Source organism: Castor canadensis, chromosome 12 (genome assembly GCF_047511655.1).
Source record: "Castor canadensis chromosome 12, mCasCan1.hap1v2, whole genome shotgun sequence".
In the NCBI taxonomy this organism is placed as follows: Eukaryota; Metazoa; Chordata; class Mammalia; order Rodentia; family Castoridae; genus Castor; species Castor canadensis.
In genome coordinates, this window is record NC_133397.1 from 35995914 (window position 1) to 36010171 (window position 14258).

Genomic DNA, 14258 nt, shown 5'->3' on the forward strand with positions numbered 1-14258 from the left:
AAAGCAGCTTCATATGTCTGCTGCAAAGGAGATGATGTTGTATGTTGAAAAGAATACTGGATTTAGAAATCCAACATCAAAAATCTGGGTAAAACCCCAGTTTTAGCACTCACAAGCAGGTGACTAAGACAAAATTCTTATCATCATTTTCCTGTCCTCATCATAGGAATGACAGCTCTAGGATCTTCTAACAAAAATTCTGGTTTACAGAGGCATTGAATAGAGTACAGATTGAATATCCCCAGTCAGAAAATCTGAGATCCAAAATGCTCCAAACTCTGAAACTTTGAGTGCCAAAATGATAGCATAAGTGGAAAATTCCATGCCTGACCTCAGAAGACAGGTCATAGTCAAAACACAGGTACACTAAAAAATATTGTATAAAATAACCTTCAGGCTATGTGTATAAAATGTATATGAAACATAAATGAATTTGTTGTTTAGACTTGGGTCCCATCCCAAAGATGTCTCATTATGTATATGTAAATACTCCAAAATCTGAGACATTTCTGGTCCAAAGCATTTTAGATAAGGACACTGAACCTGTAACATATTGTGAAAGACAGTTCTTCTGAAATTCTGTGTAGTGAGTATGAATGTTGAAAGCAAAATTGTATTATCTGGTGTTTTCAATTCATGACAACTAAAAGGGAGAGTAAAGGAGCTCTGTGGTGATGTCGTTCACATTCTAATTGCCAGAGCAGAGGGGTTGGGGGGGCGTTAATGCAAAGTAGGGTTAAGAGTCACTAATAGTCACAAAACCAAAAGGCAGGTCTTGGTTCTTTGATTAATTAGTAAAAGAGGTCCCTGCAACCATTTCAAATAATCCTTTAATTTGGTGCCACTGAGTTTACACCTGAGGCAGGAAGACTCTGAAAGGTGAGAGGTATCACAGGCCTGTGGGAGAGGAGACAGAGCTTGAAGCTCCGAAGAGAAGGGTTCAAGCATCTGCTTTTCAGCAGGGAAATTTTAAGAAAACCACATATGGAAATAAGGATCTGGAAATAAATTCCCTTCTATGACATTAAACCTCCTGAATAGTCCTCCAATAAACTCAGTTTGAAGATGCTCCAAGATGTTGCTCAGAAAGCACATCCAGGGCCTATTAAAAGAGGTTCCAGACCAACGAGAAATCAGCCAATCATCCTAGCCAGGCCTCCTTACATTCCTGCCTCACTCCACCGAGTCTGTTACCAGGGGCCTGCCCCAGCTCTCAAATACACCTAGGATTCCTACCCCACCCAGTTCAGGAAGTCTCCCTATAACCTCCTGGTCCTCAGCTCCCAAAACCCTGAGTCTTTCAAGACTCCATGGACACCCTCATCTGTACTTCCTTTGAATTGAGTATCTACGATATCTCATCGACACTTTCACCACAATATTTATAGTACTTTCTTGATTTTCTTTATACATCTATCTCCCAGTTACAGAGTTAGTATTTTATTCCTTTCTGTATCCTCGTTTCACTATAGAACTGCATTAAATGGCCACTGAATGAACAAGTCTGAGGCCCATTTGATGCTTCTCTATTAATGACATCTTGCTTCAGTCTTGCCAATGTTGGGTTGACCCGGGCCTGACATAATGTAACCAAAATGTGGCCCTAGTGTGAGCTGGCTGCAAAACTTGTTCAGCCCTCATCAGGATGTCCTTTGCTAGCCCAGCTACTGTCTGCTCAACAACAATATCACATTAGAGTCATCCAGGGGGCTGATGCTCAGGCCTCAAACTAAACCCCTATATCAAAATCTCCACAGTGCAGCTCAAGGATAGAGTGCTTGTCTAACAGGCACAAGGCCCTAGGTTTAATCCCCCAACACCACCAAAAGAATGGGGGAAAAAAAAATGGAGTCTAAGCACCAGCATTTTAAAGCTCCCAGGTGATTCTCATGGGCCACCAAGATGGAGGAGTGCTATCACAGCAGAAAGGAGCTTTGGCCTTCAGATGTGGAAAGAATTCTCAGTTCAGCCTTGAATTCATTCTTAATCTTCCCTCTAGGTGTGGGCTCCCCAGCCTTTTCCTCCAAGCTCCATGCACATCCCCTTGGAAGTCAGCCCAGCATTCAAGGCCAGCCAAGATACCATATGTCTAACTATTTAAAAGTTACAAATTAAATTAAAATCTGTTAAATACAGTATGTTCTTTCCTTACTTAACAAATATGACTTTTGTAATGTCATATTTGAGATTGAAAATTTTGCACAAAGTTTTTGTGTATGAGTAAAAGTTGGCAAAAGAAGACAACTGATGACACAGGTCAGGTTGCATATCTCCATGAGCTAATGATGTTTAGGTGAGTAATATAATAAAGGTATACCATAATTCATTCGTTATTATAAACTTATTCCAGAAAAGTTATATTTTTGGCCTTCATTTCAGCAAGTCACTAATTATGTTGCTATAATGAAAATTTTTCAATTTTTCCATATTTGGTAATTTCAAGTTACAGAATTGGTCTGTTAGGCTGGTAGCCATTGGAATTGTCAATAAAATTCTTGTTTTATTTTGTTTTAGGAAGGTAGTGAGACATGATCTCACTAAGTAGCTCAGGCTGGGCTTGAGCTTATAATCTTCCTGCTTCTGCCTCCCTAGTGCTAGGATTACAGGTGTGAGACACTTTGCTCAGTGCTATGTCAATAAAAATTCTTAAAGCAACACTTAGATTGTAAATAAACCATACTTTTACAAACTAATTTCAAATTTTTGTAATAGAGTTATATATAGTAAATCAGTGTTATTACTGAAAAATAAAATATTTTAATTTTATTGCAGAAATTACTACTGTTGGCATAGAAACTTTTAACTTCTCAGCATTTTATCTAGGTTGATACATTACATAAATTCTTACAGACTTTTCTGGTCTGGGTTATTATACAGAAAGTCAAAAGAGCAATAGGCTCAACTTACTTGTTCATATTGCTTTTCAATCCAAACAAGTCCTTACTCTAGAATGACCAAGAGAATCCAGTCTCTAGAATCCAGTTTCCAGATTGTATAAATAGGAAACTTCTCTTTCACAGTCATGCTATTAGCCACTAAGCGAGGCAAGCACCTTTAGGAGCAAATCTTACGTTAACACATTTTCTAAGAGTTTCCTTTTTGTCAGCAATGAAGAAGAAAGGCAGTGGGCCCAGAAGTGTTTCTGTCCACCATCTTTATGATGCAAGCAGAGCATCTTGAGTTCCTGTCTGCCATGTTAGCTTTTTGGACATGTTCTCCATAACCTTGAGCTAAGCATGCCTAAAAATGTGTCTACCATCTTCCCCTCTTGAACTATGACTTTAAACTGAGCATGCTCAGGAATGCCCCCCCTCCCCACAAAGTGATTTCCAATAGGACACGAATAGGCTCCCCAGATAAAATCTCCACCCTTCCTTTGTTGGAGGAGGGCAAAAACTTGGAAATAACTCCCATACCCTCCTTACCCCTCCTTACCTGCTGTAGGTCATAAGTCTTTCTCCAATCTTTATTTCTTGGCATGCTTGTTTTGGCATTGCACTTGCCAAGCTGCAAACCCATTATGCTTGGTTAACAATGCAAATGTTTTTATTTCATTGTTCAAATGTCCCTGTGTTTTACTGGAATTCAAAGTTTGTTGTATTTATCATGCAACTCTTTCCGGCTTAGAATAATATTTTTCCTCTAAATTTTTAGATTCTTTTCTTTAGAATCCATTTAAAAATGAAATAAACAAAATGATTCACAGGGTTTTGTTTGTTCATTTGTTTTTGTTTGATTGTTTGAGACCACGGTCCCAAGCTGGCCTCTAACTCAAGATCCTCCTGCCTCAGCTTTCCAAATACAGGATCACAGGCGTGCCCCACCACACCAAGCAGTTTTGGTCTTAATTTTTGTAAACTTTTGCTGACATTAGCTTTAGCAAGCAACAGATCAGAATTTAAAAAAAAAAAAAAAAAAAAAAAAAACTTCGCTTTCTACCAAAGACCAAAATTTGTTTTTTATTTAAGGATCTACTCTACTAATGTCTTGGCTATTTTGTCTAAATTAAATCTGATGAGTTTAGTAGCATTTCATTGGTATTCCCCTTGTATATACTAGGAGTGTTCCCAAGGTCAGATGTGGAAAGTGTTTCATCAAGATACGCCACCTTTAGAGAGATCCAGAAAACAATGTGCATCATCTTTGAATTGTTCCAAAGGAAGACATGGGTATCAGCAGAGCTGAAGTTATGTGTTTCCTTGTTAAAACTCAAGCTTCAGTTCAAAGAATGCTTCTCTATTTTCAGCCCAAATTTTGGATCATGTATCTTGTTCTTTAACAACCATGAGTTTCATTATTATAGGCAGGCCCTCTATGGCTAAAATTTAAAGCTGTGCCTTCAGTTAAGACAAGCTTTATTTTTCACAACAGGTATTGATTAAAATCAATAAAATACTAATTTCAAGTTCCTTTTTTTCTTCTTTGATAGTATAACAGTGATACCATAAATGTGAGTCATTCAGCATGCCTTTTGACTCTGCTAACAATCTAGAACTGAGTAGTTATTACTTTTTAAAAGGTTATATATTTATCATTCTATTATCCCTTGTAACTTCTTGTTAATTCTCCATCCTCAAGAAAGAACATTTTTTAAATCTCTTCAATATTTGTGCATGCTAGCAACAAATTTTTCAATCATTTATACAGAACACAAAAAACCTTTTCATTATTTTTTGCGGAGTCTGTTACTACAGCCATGAAAATCATCATTCTGCTTAGCTAAATGATATTTTTAAGAATATTACACCAGTGTTCTTTATTGGTGTTAACTTGTCTTTGATGAATATTATGAACTATTTGTTACTGTTCATTTTTTTCCTCTTAAACATTTACTTCTGTGCTTTTTTGTGTACAAATGAATTTCCTTCTGGTTAAAAAATATCTTCACGAGCTAACACTGATCTTCAAGATTGGTAATAATTGTTATAGAATTTACAAAATATTTTGTCTTTGAATTTAAAAGGCAATTTCTACAATTTCTGTCTCTAACTGAAAGAATTCTGGTGCAAAAAGAAATGCTCAGTGTCTGGCCGTGTTCATCCAAGAATCCTAATCATTCATTTGGATGAGACTGTGTTTTAAGGAAACATTCTCCTGCCATAGGAAAGACACGCTGGGCTATTTTCCAGAAATAGCCTCCCATGAGCACAGTGAAGTCTCAGGTTTTACATTTCAGCTTTCTTTTCCCCCCGGGCTGATTTCATGAGTGGAATTTTCTTCTTCCCAGGCAAGCACCTGTTGCATCTGTGGCTTCTGAGTTGTGAATTTGATAGGACTAATTCTTTAACATTCTCATTGTTTTGATCATTAATTAAATCTTCGTAAAGTAAATAATTTGCAAAGCCTTCTGTAAAACTTTTATATGGATGGTCTGCCAATGCCTACTCCCTTTTATTACTTCTCCAAAGTTTCAAGGTCTAAGCAGATCATCTTTATGATGACTTTCTGTTTCTTTGCAGCTCCTGTTTTTTTTTTTATTACAATCTCAACTTGCACCTATTCTCAATGATAAAAAGGATTAAAGTAAATGTGATTCTATTCAAAATTTACTTTAACAATACATCAAAAATGAAAAGGTAAAATTCTTTTCATATATATGAAATTTATTTTTAATATTCAAACTTATCCCCTAAAATTAAAAGGGAAATATAAACGATAGTTAATGAGTGTAAAATTTAAATAATAGTGACAGTTTAATTTTCTGAAAATGCAATCTGATAGCATTTAGCAAGTTGTTTTTAAAAAGTCGTATATTTTTAAATCACAACAAAGCAAGGCATTCCTAGGTCTAGCAGGTCACCTGCTGATGTAAAGAATGGGTGCTAAGAGCAGGGCTTGGTGGCAAGAGGATACCAAGTTGAAGGCTAGCCTGGGCTACATAGTGACATCTTGTCTCAAAAAAAAAAAAAAAGGGAGGAAGGAAGAAAGTATCTATGCCGCCTCATACGTGTCACATCTACACGCACATACATACAGATGTAAGAAGAACACTAGTTGTTTAGTGTTGCAGATGTTCCTTAGCCACTGATGTCGCTGTTGCAAGTGCAGGGCTGTTAGTCAGAGAGAAGCAAGACAATGCACCATTAGCACTTCTAGATAATGTTTGGTAAGAATCAATAGCATTGATGCTATCCGAGAGTTTTCACTAGTTCACTCAGTTGGTTTGTGTGTTCCCTAGATGCCTCTGGCTGACTCACCCCCTGTGCTCACCATCACAGGCCTTCTCCAATACCTGTGGCTGCACAGCCCACAAACCTTCGCCTCTCGGAAATGCCCTGGGAACAAATGGAGAAGACTTTGCTGGAGCCTGAGAGGCAATAGAGAGTGAAAGTTTGGAGTCACAGGTCTCAAGGTGCCACTGCTAAGAGTGCATGTGAATGACCTGCAGGGGCCCTCTAGAGCATTCCTTCTTGGGCTGGTGGCCCCACTCAGGGATGACAAAGGCACTTCCTGATCTTGCCCCAGACAGCCCCTTGTGGGGCTCCATCCTTCCACACACTAACAGAGCATTCTTTAAGACACCCAAAGTATAAAAAAACAAAAGACACCCAGAGTGGGAGTGCTTGTGAAGCGACCTGAAACCCCTTCCTCTTCTTGTGTAAACGGTGGGTCGGTGGGTCTTATTCAGGGTCTCTCAGCCCAGCACACTCTGTTTGAAGAATATTCACTCTTCAGTATCATCACCAAACAGAGATTCTGCTCTTGCATTTTTGCCTAATGGAACCAGACCAAGCAACACACAGAACACCACCAGATGAATGGTTAGACAACTCTTCAAGCCAGTGTTTGGTGATCGTTGTTACTTTAATATTTGGAAGCAGTACAGCAGAAGGATTAAGAACTGGAGAGTCAGTGTGCTTCCTCCTGCATTGGCCTTCCAGTTCAGACTCTTACAAGTCAGCTTACTTATCCCTTCTGAATCTCAGTTTTCTCCTCTGTAAAATGGAAATGAGAATACTGGCCTCACAGAGTTGTTGTAGGTCATATAAATAAGGACACAGATGGAGTCCCTAGCACTTAGGAAGCATTCTATAACTATTTTCTTTAGCAGTTGTTTAACATTTGGTTACAAGTTTAGGAACAATCTTATTTTACACAGGTAACAATGTTGTACCTCAGCCAGGCACTGGTGGCTCATGCCTGTAATCCTAGCTACTTGGGAAGCTGAGATGGGGGGGCAGAGGGGAGATCATGGTTCAAGGCCAGACCAGGCAAATAGTTCTCGAGACTCCATCTCCACAAATAACCACAGCAAATGAACTGGAGGTGTTGCTCAAGTGTTTGCAGGCAGGAAGTCCTGAGTTCAAACCCCAGTCCCGCCTCTTTCTTTTGGCTTAGGACATGATATTTATCACAGATAAGTTTCCAAACCAATTTACTGGGGGGGAAGAGAGACATACTAAAGGGTTTTTAATTTGCACAGCAAAGTAAGTCATTTATAACTAGCAAATGTGCTAGGGCAAACTAGTCGCAGAAGGCCTAGCTTTAATGTGCCCCATGTGTCTCTAAGATGCTAGACCCCGAATAAGACCTACCGTTTACACAAGTGTGCGGCCTCTCTTTCTTTTGGTGACCATCTGTTTTCTAGTTTATTTGTCCTTGGTCCACATGATACCAAACAACTGGTTTCACTTACTGGTTTTTGTTTCACTAAATGGAAGAGACTGACCTCTTTGGTATCCTGTGGGGACAAATCTAGCACTGGGACATGTGGCAGCGTGGCCAAGGAACAAGTCGCCCTTTTCTTGGAGGCCAGCTGGAGTGTGAGTGTTCACTTGAGGTATTTTGATACCACAGACCTGAAGATTATGTTCTCAGGGGGTTCAGAGTAGGTCTAGAAAAAACAACAGTCAACCAAACCTATCCTAGTCCAGAAGCTCTAGAAACCAGAATTTAGTGACAGGTCCCAGAAGGCACATGGTTCTGAAGCAAAACACACAGGAGCAGTGGGCTGTTCGAAGGTCCTGATGTTATCTAGGACGACCCCAGAGTCTTGGCAGCTGCTGTGCAGGACAGGGTCTGTGAGAAAAACCTGGTCTCAGGCAGGGTGAAGACTGGCAGTCTGGGCCAGTCAATAGGGGACACCCAGACATTGGTGGGTCACATCAGAAATGTGGTGCCAGTTAACATAGATTCCTAGCACATTGTAGACCATCCTCCTTGCGGGACCAGTTTGCCCCATCAAGGTTATAACAGTTTTCAACCAAGGAAGCCCTTGAAAGTCTGGAGGGTACTTACACAGGGAGAAAAGACGGATTCTCTGTGTGACCACTTAGAGAGAAAATTTCAACTTCCTTGGCTTTGTTCTAAACCTAAAGCCGAAAAGGGGATCTATTGCTTGCTATTTTATGATGAAAGAACACTAAGAACACTTGATTTCTAGTGTGCTAACACTAGAGACCCAACACTGGACAGTCAGAAGCGTTATCGCTGACCGTTTTTTTCCCATGTTTGTCCAATTACTGAAAGAAACCCTAACACACATGGTCTTATTATCATCAATGACCTTTGTCCTTTGTCTCCTTCTTTACCCCTCTATTTTCCCCACTTAGTGCATAGCTCCTCCAAATGACAGACATGCTTGATAAATTTTTATGTTGTTTCTTTGAAAAAGAATAGCATTTCTCCTTAATGTGTATATTTTAAAAGATTTAAAAGTACAATTTATCAATATTTCCTACTGAATTGCTGCTCTTGTATTGTTTGTTTTTTATTGTTTTTGTTTTGCTTTGGGGGGTTTTATGTTGGACTGGGATTTGAACTCAAGGCTTCTCACTTGCAAAGCAAGCGCTGTACGGTTTAAGTCACACCTCTAGTCCATTTTGCGCTAGTTATTTTGGAGATGGAGTCTGACAAACTGATCCCTCAACTGGTCTCCAACTGAGATCCTTCTGATCTTAGTCTTCCAAGTAGCTAGGATTATAGGTGTGAGCCACCAGCACCTGGTGTACTCTGTTTTTTGTTTGTTTATTTGTTTTAATAATTATCATGTTCCAAGAGGAAACATTTATTATTCATAAATTTACCTTCCACTCAATTTATTCTCCCAGCTGGCCCAGTGGCTCAAGTGGTAGAGCACTTGCCTAGCAAGCATGAAGCCCTGAGTTCAAACCCCAGTACTGCCAAAAAAATAGTCAATTTATTTTTCCATATTTATTCTACAGGATTTTGAACAAATGATATAACTTTCTACCTGTTAATTGTCTTCTTTTAAAAAAAAAATAATAAGTGCATCTAGCTTAAGTTTTTTCTTTTAAATCTTCACATTCTAAACCACACTCACTATCCTGGAGCAGTATAGAATATGCTCTCCTCACCCTTTTTGAGTGTCTCTCATAAACAAAATCTTACCAAAACTACAAATTATTATTAACACAACATTTAAATCAACACATTCAAAGCTAAAAGAAATTCCTGCTCCCATGTATTATGCAGCATGAGCCTCAGTCTCCTTTGTTTCAAGTGGCCTGAATCCAGAACCCAACCCATCTCTGAGGTTCTCTCCGGCTCGAACTTCCTCTTCTCCTCAGGCTCTCACAGGGCAAAAGCCACAGGAATTTACCTGTGGTGGAAGAAATGGAGACCAGAGAAATCATTAATCTGAGAGAGGGAAACAAATGGGAATGCAGCAAAAAAGGAAGCTGTCCCAGATCCAGGTAAGAAAGATGTCTGGCCCGGAGCAGCACCAGCTGGGGAAAGGCGCTATTGCTTGTCTGCTTCTCACAAGCACACCCTCATAGCACACACACAGCATGCACACACACACACACACACACACACACACACAGCACACACTCAGAGCAGGCTGGCTCCTTCCTAGCTGAGCCTGGACTTGGGAGAAATTGAGGAGTGGGGACTGGGGATTGTAGAAAATGAGACAGTTTTCTGTTGGAGGGTGGGGAGGAGCTGGGGCAATGCCCAGAGTTGGAGGCCTTGCAGAAGACATATGCAAGTTTCTGGGGAAGGAAGAACCCAAGAAGGAGAATTAGGGTGGAGAAAGGCACAAGTAGAGAGAGCCAGAGAGTACCCCAGGACCCCAAGGTCTGAAGGATCTCCTGGGTGCTGCTCTAGGCTGGGACCACTTCCCTAACCCAGAGTGCCACCCTGGGCCCCATGGGAAATGGCTGCCTGTACTAGCCAGGGCTGCCCATGTGGCTGGGATGCCGGGGCAGGGGGCCCTAGTGATGCTGAGCTCTGTGCTCTATGCACAGTGCAGAAAGCGTTAGCTCATCCCTGCCAGGCAGCCAGCACCCACCCTCTGCAAACATCCTACGAATGACCACAGACATCCCACAAATGACCACTTCAATACAGGCTTTTTAACACTTGGGATCTCAAACCTTAAGACATTCTCCACCCTTCCATTTCTAAATGGAAATTGCATTTGGGCATTTTATAAAAGGTCAAGAAGTTTGCCACCTACATTAGAGACACGCAGGCTTTCTTTCCTTCTTCTCCTTTTGAAACCATATCCAAACCCCAGTGGTTTCATTGCCTGGGAGGATACTGTGCCTCACGCAACATCTGCAAGCAGTTAATTTTCCAATGGGAGACGGGCACCACAGATGCAAAACTTTTAAAAATACACACTACAAAAATACTACTCTGGCAAAAATGGAAGCCTAGAATCACATGAGTGTGTGGGTGTGTGGCAGGATCCAGTTTGCACAGGTCAAAACCATGCAAAAGTAAGACAATTGGGCCTACAGAACCTGAGTGCAGACAAGGCCTTCGGAAGTTATTCCAGCTCCCACAGAGTGGGGAAATCAAGGCTGGGACGGGAAGTGGGTCCTCATCTGTGTGAGGACTGGAGCCCATTCTGCTCTAGTATAAGCTTTGTTTTTATTTTGTATATTCTAGCCTTTTCTCTTGAGGAAAATAAACAGACTTCATCTTCTAACTATCACCTTTAACCCCTAGTTTGGGCCCATTTGGGGTGGGAAGGAGACTCCCCTAAGCATGGGTACTGCCTCCCACCTATACCCCTCACCAGCCACCCAGCTAGATGGCAAACAGTAAGAAGCCTTGACACTACAGTGGTCAAGGACAGAGCAAGACTGATGAAAACTTAGGATATGAAACTCCACTCTGGAGCCTACTTGTTACCTGTTTTATGGAATGTGGGGGCCAAGTTTGAGGACACTGTTCCCAGAGGCTGAAGAAAGCCAGGTCACTAGAACTAGCATGAATTATGGAGAACTGAGGTCAGGGCAAGGAGGAGACCCAATCCTGCCCACCACATCCTACCCCAACCCCTCTCAAAAGCTGCTCCACCATGAACATGGTGCCTCTGATCCAGAAGCAAAATGAGGCACAAGCACATCCCCAACAGAGACTCAGAACAGTCATTGAATGCACTGCAGCTGCTTAGGTTTTAAGCAGAATGGAAGAAATTTAAGAGACAAATGGTATTTGAAAAGGACTATATCACCCCAGCCAGGTGAACCCCAGGTCAGTATTAACTTGCTTCACTGTTAACACCTTATTGCTAGTTCATCAGTCTCTTCCCTGCAGGATATCTTGCTTCAGTAAGACTCCAAAAGACAAAGGCTGGCCTAGCACCATGGCTTACGCCTATCGTCCTAGCTATTTGGAAGACTGAGAACAGGAAGATCACAGTTCAAGGCTAGACTGGGAAAACGGTTCTCAAGACCCCATCGCCACAATAACCAGAGCAAAATGGACTGAAGGTGTGGCTCAAGCAGTTGAACACCTGCTTTGCAAGTGTGAAGCCCTGAGTTCAAAACCCAATCCCACTAAGGCAAAAAAATAAATAAAAAGACAGAGGCTGAATTCTGCTAGAAGAAAAAGGGAAAAGAATAGATAAAGGAAAAGAGTAGAAGTAAAGAACTGTGAGCTTAGAGAATGTGGGCTCCAGGGTTGAGGATGTCCCCAACCTGGGAAAGAGGAGGCATTTTGAAAGGAGAACTGCTGGCTGGGAAAGCCATGAAGGTGGGGTGTGGAGTAAATCCCAGATGTTTGAGCCACCAGGGGGCGCTGCAGCCACATCAGCAGCCTGCAGGTTGGTAGAGATTAAGAGAGTTTTCAGTAGCTCCAGTGGGCTTCACTTCCTCCCCAGTGGACCCCAATTCCTAGGATTTCACTTATGACTTTGAGATCACCCCGCCTGGCCCCCTGCAAACTGTCTCAAACTGTTCTGGAGATTCTTATTCCTGAGAGCATTTTTCTGGCAGTGAGCAACCCAACCAAGCCAGGCAGCCTTGAGACTAATTGAGGAGGCATTGTGGTGGGGGACCTGTACCCCAACTCTGCTCCCCAAGAATGAGGTGATACACCCATAGGGATGTGGTCAGGAAGGCATCTCTCTCCTCAGCTTGCTGATGCGGTTGGCTCAGGCAGAGGGGCTGGTTGACAGTGGAGTCCTGCTCCCCATCTCCAAAGGTCTGGTTCCAGCACATTCTGGAGCAAGCTGCTCTCCTTGGCTTTCTTCATCAAGTCACAAGCTTAGAGTGGACAGAAAAGGTAAAATACAATGTTGAGGTGCACTTACAATGAACACCAAAGATGGATGAGCACCTTGTAGCCAGCAGTGGCTCACACTTGCTCTAAGTTCCTCAACTCTGAGCCTAGGCATGGTGTGTTCCTAGAGCCATTCCCTCACAACCCCGGTTCTCCTGTCTGGAGCCAGCACCTGTCATTTAGGATCAGCATCTACTCGCTTGCACAGACACCTGGCAAATTCTATACTCTCCTTAGCTTCTCCATTTTCAGCTCTGTTTCTCAGGTACCACCAAAAGTTCCCGTCACTACAACCTTCCTCATGTTGACTTTTCCCAGATTTGAGTTTAGCAGGTATGAGTTACAGGTCAGGCTAACTGAAGTCTCCTGAGATGATTTTCAGGGAAACCTGTGCCTCCCAACTCCTACCCACATCTCAGGGTGGATCCACTACAGGCTCAGAGATTCTTCCAAAAGTCTGCTCTTGCTGTTGAAGGGACAGAAACAAGGCAAGCTTAAGGAACCCAAGTATGCTAGAACTCTGAGCTTATGCTCCAACTTTGTGGGTCATGGCTTTGAGGACAGGTTTTTTGCAGGTGATCACTGAAGGTCTTTCCCAGGAGACCAGAGGAGACACCAGGAAAGTCCAGACCCAGACCCAAGGTAGGACCTTGAACTATCTATCCTCAGCAAGATCCCACCCAGCAGGCCAGGGTGGGCCTCCAGCCATCCCAGAGGCTCTAGCCTCCAACCATGCCTCAAGGAAGAGAGGCAATTCCGGAATACCAGACAAAACCATGGTCAGATGGTAAAGTTAGGGATCACTGCAGACATTAGTGGTGGAACGGGGATAAAGAGGAAGTTCTAGAAGTCAGTCTGCCTCTGAGATACCTAGTCCTCATTTGGAGTTGTGCAAAAGAGACTTGAGAGCAGGAACAAGACACTCAGGAGCCTGAGAGTCAGGCCTGAGTCTCTGGAGTCCACATCTGAGGAACATGACTTAATATCAGCTCTGAGCAGCACTACCACCATCGTCTCCGAGGTTTAACGGAGTCACGATTGTCACTGATTGAAAAGGTAAGACCTAGTTCTAGCCCCACCCACCCCCCCTCCAGCAGCAGACTGAGGCTCACATCCATTTCCTGACTTAGTCAGAACTAACTCTGGAACCATCAGACCTGCAATGGCTCCAGCTAGGAGGGCTGAGGAAGATAAAGGCAGAGACTGGGGCCTCCGAGGGGAATGACATGGCCACAGAAGAGCCAAGGCTACATCCCACCTCATCCAGGTCCTCCCAGATCCTTACCACATGCCAAGGGAGGGTACAGAGGGTCACTAGCATAAGCCACTATTGTGCTATGAGGCTGGAAAACTTGTGCAAACACCCACCACCTGCTCTGGGGACAACCCTGCTTCTCAGTCAGTCCCTCCCAGGAAGAGGCTGTCCTTGCACACCACTTGCCCCCAGTCCTGAATATGGACAGCCCTGCAGAACACCAAAGATACACAGTGTGTGATTAGAGGGATCCTAGCAGATGTCAGGCTTAACCAAAGCTCTCCGTTTTGCAGTTGGATTCAGAGAGGTTAGGTAACCTCACAGAGCAAGGTCTGGTCTGTAGGTCCTGAATCCTACAGAGTGTTCCTTCTCTGACACCAGAATTTTCTAGAAAGAGGTCAAGAAACAAACAGCTCTGATCAAAGTATAAAACATCAGCCTCAAAACTGTAGTACGTATGCAGTCAGGATGGCTACTGGCAAATAAACAGACCATCATGTCATTTCACTTAGCACAATCCTAA

At 42.5% G+C, this 14258-nt stretch overlaps 1 long non-coding RNA gene across 1 annotated transcript in view; it reads right to left on the bottom strand.

Annotated features, from left to right (window-relative positions):
- Nucleotides 1-5781: 5781 nt before the first annotated feature.
- LOC141414799 (uncharacterized) overlaps nucleotides 5782-14258 on the bottom strand; it is a 51296-nt gene continuing 42819 nt past the window's right edge. Inside the window, exon 3 of the long non-coding RNA XR_012439667.1 lies at nucleotides 5782-9562. This is a non-coding gene — a long non-coding RNA (uncharacterized lncRNA). The remainder of the gene's footprint in view (nucleotides 9563-14258) is intronic.